The 18,605-nt window shown below is 31.3% G+C and overlaps 1 protein-coding gene across 1 annotated transcript in view; it reads left to right on the top strand.

Annotated features, from left to right (window-relative positions):
- Positions 1-5,711: 5,711 nt before the first annotated feature.
- LOC120425971 (E3 ubiquitin-protein ligase AMFR-like) overlaps positions 5,712-18,605 on the top strand; it is a 75,394-nt gene continuing 62,500 nt past the window's right edge. The window contains exon 1 of the mRNA XM_039590625.2: positions 5,712-6,467. The gene's annotated coding sequence lies outside the window, so the exon portion shown is untranslated. The remainder of the gene's footprint in view (positions 6,468-18,605) is intronic.

Raw genomic sequence — 18,605 nt, 5'->3', positions numbered from 1 at the left:
CCTCTTGATTGATGACTAATCTATCACAAGGGTACATTTGAGCAGATAAGAAATTGAAATGTAAGGGATGTTGATGTGTACTAAAAACTAAAAACTAAAAACTAAAAACTAAAAACTAAAAACTAAAAACTAAAAACTAAAAACTAAAAACTAAAAACTAAAAACTAAAAACTAAAAACTAAAAACTAAAAACTAAAAACTAAAAACTAAAAACTAAAAACTAAAAACTAAAAACTAAAAACTAAAAACTAAAAACTAAAAACTAAAAACTAAAAACTAAAAACTAAAAACTAAAAACTAAAAACTAAAAACTAAAAACTAAAAAAAACTAAAAACTAAAAACTAAAAACTAAAAACTAAAAACTAAAAACTAAAAACTAAAAACTAAAAACTAAAAACTAAAAACTAAAAACTAAAAACTAAAAACTAAAAACTAAAAACTAAAAACTAAAAACTAAAAACTAAAAACTAAAAACTAAAAACTAAAAACTAAAAACTAAAAACTAAAAACTAAAAACTAAAAACTAAAAACTAAAAACTAAAAACTAAAAACTAAAAACTAAAAACTAAAAACTAAAAACTAAAAACTAAAAACTAAAAACTAAAAACTAAAAACTAAAAACTAAAAACTAAAAACTAAAAACTAAAAACTAAAAACTAAAAACTAAAAACTAAAAACTAAAAACTAAAAACTAAAAACTAAAAACTAAAAACTAAAAACTAAAAACTAAAAACTAAAAACTAAAAACTAAAAACTAAAAACTAAAAACTAAAAACTAAAAACTAAAAACTAAAAACTAAAAACTAAAAACTAAAAACTAAAAACTAAAAACTAAAAACTAAAAACTAAAAACTAAAAACTAAAAACTAAAAAACTAAAAACTAAAAACTAAAAACTAAAAACTAAAAACTAAAAACTAAAAACTAAAAACTAAAAACTAAAAACTAAAAACTAAAAACTAAAAACTAAAAACTAAAAACTAAAAACTAAAAACTAAAAACTAAAAACTAAAAACTAAAAACTAAAAACTAAAAACTAAAAACTAAAAACTAAAAACTAAAAACTAAAAACTAAAAACTAAAAACTAAAAACTAAAAACTAAAACTAAAAACTAAAAACTAAAAACTAAAAACTAAAAACTAAAAACTAAAAACTAAAAACTAAAAACTAAAAACTAAAAACTAAAAACTAAAAACTAAAAACTAAAAACTAAAAACTAAAAACTAAAAACTAAAAACTAAAAACTAAAAACTAAAAACTAAAAACTAAAAACTAAAAACTAAAAACTAAAAACTAAAAACTAAAAACTAAAAACTAAAAACTAAAAACTAAAAACTAAAAACAAAAAACTAAAAACTAAAAACTAAAAACTAAAAACTAAAAACTAAAAACTAAAAACTAAAAACTAAAAACTAAAAACTAAAAACTAAAAACTAAAAACTAAAAACTAAAAACTAAAAACTAAAAACTAAAAATTAAATAAAAAGTTACTGTCTTCTTATCTTTTGCCTTCACTTTCCAACTCGTTCCCCACCAAAACGTCAAAATTTTGAATGAACGTCACCTTTCCCATCAATGAATGAACTCCATTCACCCTGCCGCCATCTCACAACGACATTCACACGCGCCTGCTGGCGGTAGTGACGGTAAGTAAACAAACATCCACCGCGCGTTCACCGGACGACATGTCGCCTTCTTGGGAGGGGGTGTTTCAACACGGGACTTGCGGGAAGGTTCATTCATTCTGTGTTTTCCTCGTGACCGCGACGGTCGACGGTGTGCGAAATCTTCTTTCTGGGGAGATTTTAAAAGGTTTTTTTTTTCCTGTCCAATTTGCGCACTCACTGTTGTTAGGCCAGTTGTCATTTCTTCAAACACAAGGTACATATATGTAGGTGGGAATGGTGAGAATCAATCGGAGTAACTCGGAGGAACATTGAGAAACTCTCGTTACTCTTGGCAAAATTGAGGAACTCTTTTGCTCACTGAATTGCCCTTGCCCCTGACTCAAGGTGGTTTCAAAAACACCCAAAATGCAAAACTGGAAATTTGGTTACTTGGATCTTTTTTTTAAAAAAAAACTCCAGATTTGCAAAATTAAACAAAACAAAATATTTTCTGGAATTTATTTGTTTTTCCTCATTTTTTTTTTGAATTTTGGATGGGGAGACAAATCTAAAATTTTTAAAACGGGTTTAAAAATTAATTTTGAATAATAACGCAAAAACTATTATCAAGTCAGCAACATGCATTTCCCGGGTACTTGCTCATCTATTTTCAATGATAATGTTGAAGACATTAATTTTGTGCCTTGTGATTTCTAAGCTATCAAGGAAAATTATACAAATCTAAGCCAATGTAGGGAAATAATAAAAATAAATCAAGTTTAAGTTCCAATTGCGCCAATCGTTATCGACTGTAAACTCAAACCTAGACTTGGGCATTTAATTACAATGTATATATTTACATATGGATTCGTTTCAAGTGCTGATAATAAAAGTCGCGATGTAATCTAGTCATGTAAGCCATAATTTTATATTGATAGTTTGAGAGTATGACCTCACGCTGGGTTTGCTGGTTCAGCAGCAAGGGTGGAGCCAAGAGTGAGTCATTGTTGCAAGTTTGTACAGATGTTTGGTACATCTATAGAAACATTTACATTGCTCTAGGTACATCTCATGAGTGTTTTGGTTTTGATTTGCTAGAATGAAAATGGGTGAATAATGATTAATAAATTCTCAAACGGACAATTTTTCCAACTCAAAAAACACCCCATAGATGTAAGAAAAAAAAAAAATGAAAAAAAAAAAAAAAATAAAAAAAAAAAAAATAAAAAAAAAAATAAAAAAAAATTTTATTCATATAAAATATTTTTATCAGATGGTTATGATCATTGGTTTACGAGGACGGGGATGTCTTTTTGACGTAGGAAAATAACGATTTTAATCAAATTTGGAGTGAATAAAATAAAAACATTGTCAATGTGGTATATTGTGGAAGTACAGGTCTGTGATGGAGTTAAGGGACAATTTTAGGGAATGGTTTGGAGGAGCTTATGGGTACTAACTCGGCGTCTTAGTCCCTATTACCTTTATATTTTTTTGGACCGTTTAAATTTCTGGGTACAATCTTACTGTCTGGGTTCATATGGCCGAATGCACCAGCCCCTTATGTCTCTATTTGCGGCGATGTTGTATTGATTTGCTGAGTTTATGGTATAGCTATTAAACACTTCTCTCGTCGTGGATGGTGTTGTGAGGCGGTTTAGGCGGAGGTTTGTAAAGCGCCACACGATCTTTAGGTTGAGGGGGTGGTGGTTGGGTCGTCGAGTGGCCCGAACAGTTTGGTGGGTTGTCCATACAAATTGTAACCTTCGAAATACGTTTGTCATGGGGGTTCCGGAAGTTCGACCATTTTCTACGGTAGGTCCCCAAAAACTTTTTGTTGGGGGTAGGGGCTTGGGGCATTTGGATCCTAGGGAGGGGCAGGTATTTCTTATCCGTGACAAAAACAACAGTTGGCGGGTTTAAAGTGAAACGCGATTTCGATTGTACTTTATTTTAAAATACACAGTCAAACATATTCAACTCTCAACGTTTTTCGACGGTTCGGGAAAAGTCTGAGTGACTAGACTCACTTCTTTCCTTGCTGCTCGTTGGTCTTCTGAACGGCGGTCCTCACGGCTTCAGCACGGGCTTCCTGATTTTGCTTGCCAGTCCCAACCTGCTGGACGGCCTCACGGATGTTTTGGGCACGCTCGTCTTTCTTGTCCATGGTTTGTTTTTTTTTTTTTTTTTTGCCGAGAAGTTGAAAGTTTTCTTAAGAGAAAAAGGGTATAATGTGGAAAATTAGCTCTGATCGACTTCGATTACAGTTAGTGAATGCGATGCATCTAGCTTCGTTGGTTTGAAGAAACCTCTTGATTGATGACTAATCTATCACAAGGGTACATTTGAGCAGATAAGAAATTGAAATGTAAGGGATGTTGATGTGTACTAAAAACTAAAAACTAAAAACTAAAAACTAAAAACTAAAAACTAAAAACTAAAAACTAAAAACTAAAAACTAAAAACTAAAAACTAAAAACTAAAAACTAAAAACTAAAAACTAAAAACTAAAAACTAAAAACTAAAAACTAAAAACTAAAACTAAAACTAAAAACTAAAAACTAAAAACTAAAAACTAAAAACTAAAAACTAAAAACTAAAAACTAAAAACTAAAAACTAAAAACTAAAAACTAAAAACTAAAACTAAAAACTAAAAACTAAAAACTAAAAACTAAAAACTAAAAACTAAAAACTAAAAACTAAAAACTAAAAACTAAAAACTAAAAACTAAAAACTAAAAACTAAAAACTAAAAACTAAAAACTAAAAACTAAAAACTAAAAACTAAAAACTAAAAACTAAAAACTAAAAACTAAAAACTAAAAACTAAAAACTAAAAACTAAAAACTAAAAACTAAAAACTAAAAACTAAAAACTAAAAACTAAAAACTAAAAACTAAAAACTAAAATCTAAAAACTAAAAACTAAAACTAAAAACTAAAAACTAAAAACTAAAAACTAAAAACTAAAAACTAAAAACTAAAAACTAAAAACTAAAAACTAAAAACTAAAAACTAAAAACTAAAAACTAAAAACAAAAAACTAAAAACTAAAAACTAAAAACTAAAAACTAAAAACTAAAAACTAAAAACTAAAAACTAAAAACTAAAAACTAAAAACTAAAAACTAAAAACTAAAAACTAAAAACTAAAAACTAAAAACTAAAAACTAAAAACAACTAAAAACTAAAAACTAAAAACTAAAAACTAAAAACTAAAAACTAAAAACTAAAAACTAAAAACTAAAAACTAAAAACTAAAAACTAAAAACTAAAAACTAAAAACTAAAAACTAAAAACTAAAAACTAAAAACTAAAAACTAAAAACTAAAAACTAAAAACTAAAAACTAAAAACTAAAAACTAAAACTAAAAACTAAAAACTAAAAACTAAAAACTAAAAACTAAAAACTAAAAACTAAAAACTAAAAACTAAAAACTAAAAACTAAAAACTAAAAACTAAAAACTAAAAACTAAAAACTAAAAACTAAAAACTAAAAACTAAAAACTAAAAACTAAAAACTAAAAACTAAAAACTAAAAACTAAAAACTAAAAACTAAAAACTAAAAACTAAAAACTAAAAACTAAAAACTAAAAACTAAAAACTAAAAACTAAAAACTAAAAACTAAAAACTAAAAACTAAAAACTAAAAACTAAAAACTAAAAACTAAAAACTAAAAACTAAAAACTAAAAACTAAAAACTAAAAACTAAAAACTAAAAACTAAAAACTAAAAACTAAAAACTAAAAACTAAAAACTAAAAACTAAAAACTAAAAACTAAAAACTAAAAACTAAAAACTAAAAACTAAAAACTAAAAACTAAAAATTAAATAAAAAGTTACTGTCTTCTTATCTTTTGCCTTCACTTTCCAACTCGTTCCCCACCAAAACGTCAAAATTTTGAATGAACGTCACCTTTCCCATCAATGAATGAACTCCATTCACCCTGCCGCCATCTCACAACGACATTCACACGCGCCTGCTGGCGGTAGTGACGGTAAGTAAACAAACATCCACCGCGCGTTCACCGGACGACATGTCGCCTTCTTGGGAGGGGGTGTTTCAACACGGGACTTGCGGGAAGGTTCATTCATTCTGTGTTTTCCTCGTGACCGCGACGGTCGACGGTGTGCGAAATCTTCTTTCTGGGGAGATTTTAAAAGGTTTTTTTTTTCCTGTCCAATTTGCGCACTCACTGTGGTGACGTTTCGCTGTGGGGAAAAGCAGTATTTTTCCACATTTGCCGGAAAATTAAAACGGGAAAAGTAGAAATCTTGGGTGTTGCAGTTTGTCAAGTTCTCCTCTCGCAGTGTGCCATTGCTGGAAATTGCAATCTTGGCAAGAGGATTTGGGAAGTGTTTCAGTGTGCAGTGGAACGAAACGAAATTAAAAAAAATAAAAGCAAAAAATAAGACGTGGATAAATGAGAATTGCGAAATTGCCTTCGTTTTCTTTCGGAAGTGTGCTAAAATATTACCTAATTTTGCGTTAAATTGAAAAAATCGTAAACAGTGCGTAGTAAGCGATTGGAATAATAATAAACAAAACAAAAAGAAGCCAAATTAAGGTGCGCAAGCAAAAAAGATTCACAATAATCAAAGTGTGACAGGTGAAGTGTTTTTTTTTTTATTGTGGTCAGCAGGCTCTGCTGACACCAGGGGAAAACGGAAAATTGATTTTCTCTGCCTACTGCTGAGGCAGCTGCTTGCTAGCTTGGCTGGAAGAGCCGCCGAACGGGACCTGCTGTCTGTGTACCGTATGGGAGCAGTTGTTGGATCGATACGGGTTTTGGCATTGACTGGTGCGTGTTACTACGGACGGTTTTTTTTTCTTCGGACGCAGATTTTGGATTAATTGGTGAGTCCTGTAAACGATTTCATTTATTTAAGTTTAAGTTAATTTTTTTACCTGGGATAATCTTTTATGTTTGGCATGTTAAGGACTCCATCCTGGTTTCGTCCAATTTGCCCATCATTTGACAATTTAAACAAATTGATTTGCTCCCCTATATCGTGGGTATTTTTTTTTCTTTCGTTCCATGTTTAATATTTTTCCTTACATAGGCTTTTAATGAAAATTTCAAATTGAATTTTGTTCTTTTTAAGGGGTTTTTGCTGAATCAATAATACCGATCTTCGAAAACATCAACTAAAGTAAATAAAATTTAACTTTTTTCACTACTAAAAGTAAAAATAATGGAATTGTAACTATAGATTAATTTGCCTTAAAGTCAGCAATTTCTTGGAATTTTATTTTTTGTTATTTTACTTTCCTGTTTTTTTTAAGGGTTTTCTCTAGGAATTGTAGTTATAGGTAAGAACTATTTGTGAAAAAAGTGATGTCCAACAATTTAGTTAAACCCATACCGTTAACTGGGGCCTATTGGGACAGCAAGTTTAACCATATCAGAGCACAATATTTTTTAATTTTCTGGTTGGTTTCGGATAGAACAGACTCAGGCCAACAAAATGTGTACCTCCATTTCCAAGTTTAAACCCTGTAAGTGCCCTAAACACTGCTGTCCCTATTCAGACTGTAGTCCTGGTTCGCCCCAGATGACAGTAAATTCTTAAAAATAACATTTATTTTGCAAATAATTTTCATATCATCCCCCTTCAAAATTAGTCCAAAAAATCAGGGGGCAAAAAATATTTTTTTCAAAGTATATCAAAATTTCAATGGAAATAGAAGTCTAATCAGGCCAACAAAAAAAAAATCAGAGTCGAGGGACATAAACTTCAAAAAATATATGCAACGGCCTAATTTCAACACAATTTGTTTTCGCAAAAACATAATTTTTGTAATTTTGTGTGTGTTTTAGAGGATAAAACAGACTTCTTTTGAGCTATGACCCTGCAAGGTCAAAAAATATTATCAGCATTGCCAATTTAAAAAAAAAAAACAAAAACATGTTATTAGAAAAACTTGGGAAAAAAGGTATAAAAAATTGCTTAATTTTTAGACGTAAATCCGGTTATGAAATCAAAAATTACATTACAGAAATGTTGATAAAGTGCACTCTTTACTAGGTTAATCCACATAAATTTGTTTTTTTTTTGCATTTTTGGAGCTGTTTTTCAACAGTGCTAATGGAAACGTCAACTTACTGTAGATTTTGAAACTTTCCAAACCATACGTCAAGTTTCTAATTTGATTTCCATTGTAGAAGATCAGATTTATTTCCATTGATTCAAATTCCTAAGCTAAGTGCAAATTTCTAAGTAAAGTCTTCTTTTCAACAAGTTTGAAAATTTCCTTTAAAAATTATTTAAAAAACTTTAAAGATTAGAAAAAGAAATAGGAAATATATAATATTTTGTGTATCACTCAAATTGTACTCAACTTTTAAATGCCGTGATCTCGGCAACTATTGATCTGAATTTTGATGTCAAAAAATGAAACAGTGTAAAACAAAGTTATTTTTTCAAATGATAAAATTTCAATCGTTTTTTGAAAGATTCAAAAAAATATGATTTTTTTCTCAAATTTGTAACAATGCCAAATATAATTTGCCCTTGCTGAGTCATAGTTCTAAAGTTAGAACAATTTGTCACATTCATATTCATTCACGTTTAAATGACAAATCTAATCTAATCAAACACAAGCGCAGCCAGTCCGAAGAGAGCATTCTGGAAGATCTTGAAGTAAGATTACGCCCCAAGTTCTTTCTTGTCATTATTGATGATTGAAGCAATTGCAAGATCACCCGAAATGTATTACACTCATTAAAGCGGCCAGGCTTACTGCGTTGCATTAGCCGCAGATAGGATTCTGTAAACGGATCACATTTTACAGAATCTACAGGGTAGGAAGGATGCGTGGACATACCGTACCAAACGCTCCGAATCAGTTATGGTGTGGTGTGTCGTGAGTGAGTGTTGTTTTAATTGTCAATGTTTTATGTCATTTGATTATTGGGGGTATGGTAGCAAATGGGAGATGAGGGATAGGATAATGATGGTATAGGCGTTGAAGGAGTTCATATAGTAAATGAATAAATAAATATAAACAGCAAATTTAAAAGTGAGCCCTAGCAGCTGTGGAATACATAATAGACGATCCAGAAGGTACCAATGCTGTTAAGGAATGCTTATCAAATATAGTTTTATTTAAATTATGTGCTGAGTGGTAAATCTGAGGGGTGGGAGAGTAACGTTTAAATGACAAATTGAAAGCAAATATGTGTAGAACGGGAGTGCAGCTGATTTTTTTTCAAGTTAGTTAGTTGTCTTTATTAACGAGCAAAACTCCTTGGAACAATATTGATATTCAACATAATTTTCTTATTTCCATTAAAAATTGAGAAAAGATTACCAATTTTGAATTTAAGTAAAAAAATAAAAAAAATACTCCAGGATTTTTATCCAGATGAATATCTTTCAGTATTAGTTTTTTGGGAGAGATCATTTAAAATGTATTTGATGATATTGAATTTTTTAATTAATTTGCTTATTCTACAGTCATGTTACCAATCAAAGCTGGTTGTCTCTTCTTGGATTTTTTTTTCATCGAACGAAGAATGTCAATCAAATTGACTCCCCTGCCTCTTTAATGGTTTCATTGTTCTGCAAGAATGTCGCCAGCACTTTGACCCGTTTCAAAGGCACCAACATCGAAAAGAAAGCAAAAAAACACGAATAAACTATCAAACAATAGACACTTAATTCCGCCATACAATTTAAAGCACGTCTTTCGTTCCTATAGTCAAGTTCTACGTTGTATTGTAGCAAAAAAAATAAATTAAAAAGCACCACCTTCACCAGAGCGTGACACGTCACAATCGCACAGTGCTGTCCTATCTTTACGATGCGGTCTGTTTAGTATGCTATTCTAGTTGATAGCGCAGCGTTGGCATATAAATAACAAGTCAATACAAGTCAAATACACATTCTCATTGATTGTCTTCTTATCAGCTGGGTTACGGCGTTTTGGCGGCCCATGTAATAGGCTTACACTTACAACAAGCTCACACTGTGCAGAGTCGATAATTGGCTTAGTTCTCTAGTGTGGGGAGCCACACCGTGCTAACCTTGATCCACCACACAGTGAGCAGGTTTCCCCCCTTCAAGCTCCTTTTGTTTCCTCATTTTTTTGCCTTTCACTTTGTCGGTTTTTTTATTCACGAATATTCCTCAAATTCTTAATTTTTTTTATTATTCTGTTTACAAGTGCATTCACTTTATTTGCCGCTTTAAAAGTTATTTTTGGAAGCAAGGAAGCTACCCCTTTACCCTGGTGTAATATCCCGGTTTGTACATAGTACACAACACGGTTCAAAACAAACCGCTATAAACACATATACCTACCCGCAGATAACTGAGCAAGGAAAAAAACAAACTTTATTTTTAAAATTTCGCGAGCATTCTCTTTCTTCCCTTCTCTTACAACCCACTTTCACCGCCACACTCTTGTATCACAACCCTTTTGCCAGTCAGTCGCGCCAACTCAACAGTGTGCTGCACACCTTCACAGCCCAGGTTCAGTGGCTTAATTCGCGTTTATTGACAGGTTGTTGATGGTTTGCTGCTGGTTCATCAACTCACGAACACGAACTTGCGAAAAATTGCAGTCGTTACAATTTTGCTGTGCTTCTTTCTGGCTTGATTTGCTGCTGTTTGCAGATTTTGTGTTTTGGTTATTTAAAAAAAAGCAATAATGATTTTAAATTAAATTGGAAGCTCGTATGAATGCTTAAATCAAAACTATGTATTTCATTTAAACTGTGTAATTTGCTTTGAGATTATGCCGAGGATTGCAACTAGATTTTTATTTTATTTTTTGAGTTAAAAAGTATTTTTTAGGTAAGACTATATTTTTTTGTCGTTCACAACTTTTGTGGAGCCTTACGTGTTAAAGTACACAGAAAAAAATAATGTAAATTTGGAAGCTGTAATTGTTGAAGGTTGAATATTACCTCTTTCATGATGTAATTTTACCTCTTTTATGATGTAATTATTCGAAAATCTGTATCTTTTGAAAGAATTCTCTAATCGATTTGGTGTCTTCGGCAAAGTTGTAGATCTGTTCCGAAAAAACAGGTACTCTGAAACAATACCGACTTTTGGAATAACGTGTTTTAACAGAAAAAAATATTTTCCAAAATCCATATTTTTTAATTTTCTATTTTTTATATGTTTTCGGAGACTAACCCTACAACTTTTGAGCTATAGTGGAAAACGGCCAAATAATTTGCCACTGAGATAAAATAATGGAATATCATATTTAAACAAATAACTTCGCTGCATTTTTAATGCTAGATCGAATTTGCAATCCAAAAGTAATTGCACAAATTTTATTAAAGTTAATAATTTGCTGTACAAATTTCATTGTTTAACCCTATACAACCTAACCTCGCCTTTAGACGGGCTTCGATCTAAAAAATCGCCAAAAATCAATTTTCCAACCAATTTTTGATTTTTTAAAAGTATTAGAAAGAAGAACTCCTAAAATTTTAGACAATTTAAGGGTTGGAGGTTTAACTTGTTTTGTGTGCTTTGCCAATGTTTTTAAAAATGTAATTTTTTAGGGGTCAACTTTTGCTGTGTTTTTAATAACATTTCCTATATTTTCAGTAAAAAGAAGTATGCAGTATTTTTTGTTGTGTCCCAGACTATGCATCTACGCATTTTTTGCAATTTAAATGAAGATTTAGCAGAAAACGTGAACACATGCAAAAAATTTAAAAAGTGACTGTAAAAAGTGAAAAATTAGATAGGCAAAATGCAATTATATTAGGTGGTACAATAGGCCAATTACTATCAAAAACAATAAAAACTAAATAAAATAAATGCAAATTAAAATAGTAAAAATAAAACAAGAGAAGTAAAGTTTTTCGTAGAACGAAAGTTGCTCAAAATGACCTCCTGAACACGGGAAAAATAAATATTTTCGAAAAAAAATGTGGAAAGCAGAGGGTTAAAAAATTCAACAATTGTAAAATTTTCAGATTTTTTATAACAAAAATCACGCTTCTTGCAAATAAAAGTTCAAATTTCACGATATTGGGAAATAGATTTACTGTGAAAAAAAATCAAGTGGTGGGTTGTTTGTGTAAAACTTAGAAAACTTCAATTTTCCTGTTTCTTTTTCATTAAGCCGCTGTATCTCAGCAACCAGAGGTCCAATCTTCAAAGTCGCTTAGACAATTTCATAGATTTTTTTTGAACTTTTCGAAAAAAATATTTTTAGAGATTGTCACTCATAGTCACTTTTTTTAAAAATCAACAAACTGCAAATATTTCGCTTAAATCAAACCGTCGGTGGCTTTATCTTGAAACCGGAGCCTTTTATCAAAAAAATCTGTTAAGAGCTTTTCGATTGCAAATTCAATTTTACATAAAAAAAATGTGGTTGAATTTTTTTGCATAATTTTTTATTTTTTTTCCAAAAATCACTAATTTCAAAAAAAAAATCATAACTCGGTGTTAGATTTTTTGACCATAATTCTTTATAATTCAAAAGTTGCGGGTTTTTGTCCTCTAAAACATATCAAAAAATCTCCTAAAACAAAAAATACCTATTTTGGGAAATTGAGTTTTTTGTGAAAATAATGTTCATAAAAGAAACAAATTGCATTTTTTCCGTGTACTTATTTTTTTTCGTGTACTTATTTTTTTCCGTGTACTTATTTTTTTCGAAGACACCAAATTGATCAGAAAATTCACTCGAAAGTTACAGCTGATTCTATATGTACGTACCATTTTTGTATGGACAGCTTCCAAAATTGTATGGAGACTAGTATGGGTGAACAAAGCTAAATGAGCTAAATAAAAAAATACTAAATATAAAAATGGTCGAAATCGGCCGATTTCGTAGAGAATTGCTCATTGTTTTTTTTAGTAATGAAAATATTTGCATCGGGCTAACTTAAAAATTGAATTTCAAACTCAAAAATCATAAAAACTCATAGAAATGGCGTATATTTTTAGTTCAGTGTATTTTTTTAGAAAGTCTTTCAAATTTCCGAGATTAAACAATAATTAAAGTGTGTATCAAATGTCATTCTTGAGTGCAACTTGCTCCATATAGACAAAAATGGCTTATATAAATAGGTATATGAAGTTCTGCCTATTTTATCGAAAATGAAATTCAAAATTGAGATTCGGAATACCCACAAACAAACAAAAAACCGCACTTCAATACTATTTTATCCAGAACAGCAAAACACTGTCTCCAAATTGCCTTTTCCATAATAGGGTCCTAAATCCCTATGTCAATTTTCATGTACAACGGTAGAAAACACACGATTAAAAACTATTTGTGATCACTTTGTTTTTTTCATTTAAACGCAAAAAAAAAAAAAAATTACGCGACAACATTTTTTTGATGGATCAACAATGGTCCCCTTGGAACAAGCTGTCAAGTAGAAACTTTTCTGTTAGGAGGGCCAAGTTGTTACTTTTTTGTTAATTGATTTAAAATTCAATTTTAAATCCTTAGCGGTCGTACAAAGAGTCATTGTACTCAGGACAATAATCTTTATTTTTGTGAACAATAATATCTCAAATTTTAGCTTCATTTTAGGACCCAATTGTGGGATGTTATTGTGCCTCCCACAATTGTGAAACACCTGAACTTAACTGATATGAAAAAAAGTTACCATGCCATGCATAAAACATCACTTAGTTTGAGTTTCCATGGTTTCAGTGTGTAAAGTCATTATTTTCATAAAAATATGTACTCCAAGAGAGATCCAAAGTTTGTTAACATCCTTAATGTTCCGAATTTGTGAATTTCAAGGGTCAATGTTTTTCTTCAAAAACTTGATATAAAACTTAACCAGTTACAACTGGTCGATACATCAATCGAAAGATCACAAGAAAAAAAATATCTATAAACTGTTCTATAAACTGTGCCAAATATGTTGGATGACTTTAGTCTTATTTCCAAACAAAAAAAAAACGTTTCAAATTTCGATATTGGCTTGACAATTATAAGGTTGAAAATAAAATTAAAGAAAACAAATGGCTTAACAAGAAATGTTGATTTCGGCTAAATTGTTAAACACAAAATTCAAAAACTGGACGTTGTCGATGGCGATGTCTGGGTTCGTTTGCAAGGCTTTCATAATGAATTGCCCACGATTGTCTCCTTCTCCGCGGAGCCAGCCCAAGTGGGGGTGGAGCGAAGCGCCCTTCTTCTCTAATTGTGTCAATGAAATTATGGCCAATTGAAGTGGGGTGTACGCGACTGCCCCGACCAGGGTACAAGCGAATTGGCAATTCAGGCCTGAACCGCCTGAGGATATTTTTAGCACGGTGATTTAACCTAATTATTTTGTTTTTTGCTTGTTCGATTTTCTCAAGCAAAACGAACCAATTTAAGCTTCGTTTTCGAGCGTATTATTTTTGTGGTTTACGTTTTGCTTTCCGGTTGAAAGTCGTTATTCCGGCTGCGGTGAAAGCTTTCACGTTTTTTAAGATTGGTTTACATCTGCACAAACGTACCAATTATGGTAATCCCACTTTTTTTAAATAAGGATTGAGAATATTCCAGAAAAGTTGAATTTCCAGTTCTATCTCCACACCCAGTCAAAATACGACCTTGATATTTGCATAAGAAATTAACCACTGACGAAAGATCGGTTCTTAACCATCTTCTTGGCAGAGTTTTGTTCCGATGAGCTTTAGTTGGTGGAGGCGATTCAACCTAAAACTCCCAAAGTCGGTGAAGGTGAGTGAAGGCGAAGGATGCTTGACTTTTTGGCGCTACCGTACGGTTGAAGGTGGACCGGTTTTTTTTCATTTCCATGGCATTATCAGGGGGATTCCAAAAAGAAGTTGTATAATCTAACGAAATGGCTGAATAAATCTGATGCAATCGGAAGTTTGCAAAAATTATAGATTTTGCGTTTTGGAAGCCTTCGAGACTTGATAGATAGATTTTTAACTTGATTTGGATTCGGTTTGAAAGTTGGCTCAAGATTTGTTTGTTGCATTTCCTAATGATTTGAGTTGTGGAATCTATTTATTCATATTTTAACCAAATATTTTACTTGCTAGATTTATCTTCATAGTCCAATTTTTTTTATTACGTTTGAAAAAATAAAAAAAAAGTGTGATCCGAATTAAAAACATTTCAACTATTTTTTATCTTAATCTTTAAAGGGATTATTCTGCAGAAAAAACAGCTAACTCAAAAAAATGGAGGAAAAAATGCAACTTTTGCTAATGCACAAGTTGATGGCCATGGTTTTGTTCAAGTTATGATATTTTGAATAAACAGTGATTTTTTAAGATTTATCAAAGTGCACAGATTCTAGTTGTACACACATTTAGATCAATTTTCTCGATGCAAATGTTTTTTTCCTCTTGAACAAAAGTAATAATTTCCCAAAAACCTTGATTTTTTTTGGTTAATATCTAAAAAATAAAGCTTCAAAGACATTGATGCTCGGATCAATTTTAGCTTAGATACAGATGGAAAATTGAGGTTTTATGAGTTTTGTCAAATATTGGCCAATTTTCCAATGTGGTCAATTGCATCGTAAAGTAGGGAGCGTTTAAACGACTACGATAAACTCCAAATATTATTCCTAGTTTGTCACAAAGAAATTAGCTTTATTGCTTTTTTTTTCTTTTCTCTTTTCTTCCTGAGCAGTTCTCTCAGATTTCGGTATTTTTTCGTTTTTTTTTGTATTTTTTAATCGGACAGAAACTTTTTTGGTGCCTTTGGTATGCCCAAAGAAGCCATTTTGCATCATTAGTTTGTCCATATAATTTTCCATACAAATTTGGCAGCTGGCCTTATAAAAATGATGTATGAAAATTCAAAAATCTGTATCTTTTGAAGGAATTTTTTGATCGATTTGGTGTCTTGGGCAAAGTTGTAGGTATGGATATGAACTACACTGGAAAAAAATGATGCACGGTAAAATATTTTTGGTGATTTTTAATTTACCTTTTTGTCACTAAAACTTGATTTGCAAAAAAACACTATTTTTATTATTTTTTTATTTTTTTATATGTTTTAGAGGACATCAAATGCCAACTTTTCAGAAATTTCCAGGTTGTGCAAAAAATCTTTGAGCGAGTTATGAATTTTTGAATCAATACTGATTTTTTTAAAAAATCGAAAAATTGGTCGCAAAAATTGTTCGATGTAAAATCAAATTTGCAATCAAAAAGTACTGTAGTGAAATTTTGATAAAGTGCACCGTTTTCAAGTTATATCCATTTTTAGGTGACTTTTTTGAAAAAAGTCAAAGTTTTTATTTTTTAAAAATTAGTGCACATGTTTGCCCACTTTTGAAAAAAATATTTTTGAAAAGCTGAGAAAATTCTCTATATTTTGCACTTTTGAACTTTGTTGATACGACCCTTAGTTGCTGAGATATTGCCATGCAAAGGTTTAAAAACAGGAAAATTGATGTTTTCTAAGTCCCACCCAAACAACACACCATTTTCTAATGTCGATATCTCAGCAACGAATGGTCCGATTTCACAGTTCAACAAAAAATCAAATGTTTCTTGTCTCTGAGACGAGAATATGTGTTCCTAGTAGATTTTTGCCTGCTGAATCCGAATCCGCGTCCAGAATTGCTCAAAATGGTCCCAATTTTGAGATACACCCGTTTGAAATGTTACTTTAGGCCAAAATTAGCTACTTTGTCGACTATTTTACAAAAGAACTATTGAATAAACAAATAAACCAATACATGTATCTTAAAGTTCACGTTCTCCCCTTTCTGAAACACCCCTGGTTTTTAAAATTTGATTGTTTCTACGCATATTTATAGACATTTTAAAATTAGAATTTGACTTGCATGCAAGTTGGAAAAAATTGAATGAGAACCAACTGAAAATATAATTTTGAAATGGCTATAAATATGCGTAGAAACAATCAAATTTTAAAAACCAGGGCTGTTTCAGAAAGAGGAAAACGTGAACTTTAAGATACATGTTTCGGTTTATTTGTTTATTCAATAGTTCTTTTGTAAAATAGTCAACAAAGTAGCTAATTTTGGCCTGAACTAACATTTCAAACGGGTGTATCTCAAAATTGGGACCATTTGGAGCAATTCTGGACCCGGATTTCGATTCAGCAGGCAAAAATCTACTAGGAACACATATACTCGTCTCAGAGACAAAATCTTGTTGGACTGTGTTTTCAATGTTAAAACATGAAACATTCGTGAAATTTTTCAATCTTTTCGCAAAAAATATTTTCATAAATTTAAAAAAAAAAATATAACTCGGTCAAAGATGTTTGCCCATTCCGGAAATTTCTGAATAGTTGGCATTTGATGTCCTCTAAAACATATCAAAAAATAAAATCATTTTTGTATGGCCAGCTGCCAAATTTGTATGGAAAATTATATGGACAAACTAATGATGCAAAATGGCTTCTTTGGGCATACCGAAGGCTTGGTGCCTGAAGTATCAGTTGGATTCAAAAATACAAAAATTAAAATTTAAGAAAAAAGACCGATTTCGTAGAGAACTGCTCTCCTGTATTTTTCTTCATTTCTTCCTTTTCTCTTTCTTCTTTCTCAAACATTTTTTTTATTATACAAGGTTCAAGTAATGACATTTTAGACGAAAAAACGAAATTGAAAAAATGTCAACCTGATGTAAATTTAGCAGAAACTGATGAAAATTCACCTGTTTTTGGTGAATACTATACACAATTTTTGTGACCAAAAATCCCTGATGAATTTTACCATCATTTTTTTTTTGTCTGTGTTGTACCATAAAAGGAAGTGTCTTCCTTTTATGTACAAGGACTTTGCCCCCCTGGGCTCCTAAGTATTTGAGTTCGGCACGGAGCGAAAGCGCTGGGTACCGATATTAACGCTTTGAATATTAGAGCGCCCGCCGCGGGATTCAAACCAGCAACCTCTGGATTGTGAATTCAAAGCGCGATTTGTTTGTTTTTTTTTTTAAATAAGCCTTTTTTCCAAAGATTTAAATTCACATCATTTGGTGCCGTTTTCAATATACTGAACTACGTATAATTCAGATTTTTTTTCTTCAGATACTTGAATTTGAACGAGACAAACATTAAATGAAAAGTGCACCCAAAGGAAAAATATATCTCAAAATCTGCAACTGTTGCAGTTACAGTTGATTTGCTGCAGAAATTGTCACATTTTATAACATTTTTTGCAGCAAGCCCGTAGATCATTTTTGCCCGCGTGTAAACATTTCAGCGATCTGCAGTTCTCACCAACAAATATAATGCTGGCCCGTCCCCAAGCAACACTACAAAGTGAAGAATATGTTGGTGTTCTTTCACTATCAAATCATCAAGCGTCCATGGCGTGGTGGTAGCGTGTCGGATCAATAACCAAGAAGTTGGTGGATCAATTCTCGTTCTATTAAGGTTTTTTTGTGAAATACAACCAACAAGCCGTCGGTAATGTCGATAATTGTCGGTAACAGGCAAAAATGTCATACCCCTATATTGCAAAAAATGCATGAGGACAGTTTTCATGCAGATTCTGATATACTTTCATGCCGCCATGCATCACAATCATGCGACCGCCGTTTGGGTGTATTGACAACCGAACCAATTTTTTAGCTAGAACTGATTTTTATTTTTCTATCGTTAAACATTTCTCTCAACAGAAAAACTTAAATACATTACAGCCGTTGAATTACAACACCCAATACAAAAAACACTCACTAGTGAATACCGACGATGACTAATCGCTGCGGCTAGTACCGAACCAGGTGCTGCTGCTAACACAAACAGACAAATTTCACCTTGTGTCATTTTGTACCTTCGGCGTCGCAGGCAAAACAAAATCTACTACGCAAATTAGTCGTCGTCCCGCAGGTTAAACTTTGTAGTAGGTGTTGTAATATTGGCTCTGCTCGATAGGGGAAGATAACCAGTTTAGTGATAAAAGAGTATTTTTCGGGTTGGGGGTAAACATTTGGCTCGAAAATTTCCGACGATATTCACGGTCAGTGGAATATGCCTTCCCGCTGGATTAATGGCGTTGTTTATGGTTTAAGCTTAAATGGTTCTTTTTGTTTACGTTTCCGGTTG

This window comes from Culex pipiens, chromosome 3 (genome assembly GCF_016801865.2).
Source record: "Culex pipiens pallens isolate TS chromosome 3, TS_CPP_V2, whole genome shotgun sequence".
Taxonomy (NCBI): domain Eukaryota; kingdom Metazoa; phylum Arthropoda; class Insecta; order Diptera; family Culicidae; genus Culex; species Culex pipiens.
The sequence above is the reverse complement of the archived record's forward strand: the minus strand, read 5'-3'. Positions and strand labels throughout refer to the sequence as shown.